We start from the raw sequence: 770 nt of genomic DNA, 5'->3' as shown, positions 1-770 counted from the left end.
CCTCAGTGATCTCCTTATGTAACAATGCACGGCAAACTGCGAGATGTTGCAAATATCTCCAGTTCTAGCCTGGAAGGAGCCCGACGCATAGATGTTCATCGCCGTGGTCACCTTCACGGCCACAGGCAATGCGGTCCTTGCCCTGCTCTGAGGTTGCAGCTGTGGTTGCAGCAGGTGGCAGATTTCAGTGAGGACGTCCTTACTGAAGGACAGGCGACTCACACATTCTCCCTCGCTGAGGTTCAGGTAGGAGAATTGCTCCCTGAACACCCTGGGCAAATATGGCCTCCTGCAGAGAGCCCTTCTCCCCCTGCTCCTCCTCCCTCTTCCAGCATTTTGTCCTGCTTTGCGTACCCTCTGTTCATTCTCCAAGTCATGCTGTACTCCAAGGGGAATTCCTACTAGTGCACCCATGTCTGTCTGCAAGTGGTTTGTGCAGAAGCCTTGAATTCAGGAAAAATTCCTTCAGCACCTGCCACACCGCTCCCTGTAGACTTTTGAAACTTGAAACAACGATAGAAAGCACCAACCATTGGTAGAATTGTAGCAACAGCCAGAAGAAATCAACCAGCAACTAACCTGTAAGTAGTTGATGATCGCTTTAAATAGCGCTGGTGAGGGGTGTCCTTGCTGCTGCTGAAAGCGTGTTCAGCTGTGTGAGCTTAAGAGAGGATGTTAGCTGGAGCATTGAGCTCCAAAATGGCAGCACTGATATCAAATCAGTGTAGCTTGCTGATTGACGTCATGCTCTGTCTGCTCTTTATACTTCT

Source organism: Pristiophorus japonicus, chromosome 8, assembly GCF_044704955.1.
Source record: "Pristiophorus japonicus isolate sPriJap1 chromosome 8, sPriJap1.hap1, whole genome shotgun sequence".
Classification (NCBI taxonomy): Eukaryota; Metazoa; Chordata; class Chondrichthyes; family Pristiophoridae; genus Pristiophorus; species Pristiophorus japonicus.
The sequence above is the reverse complement of the archived record's forward strand: the minus strand, read 5'-3'. Positions refer to the sequence as shown.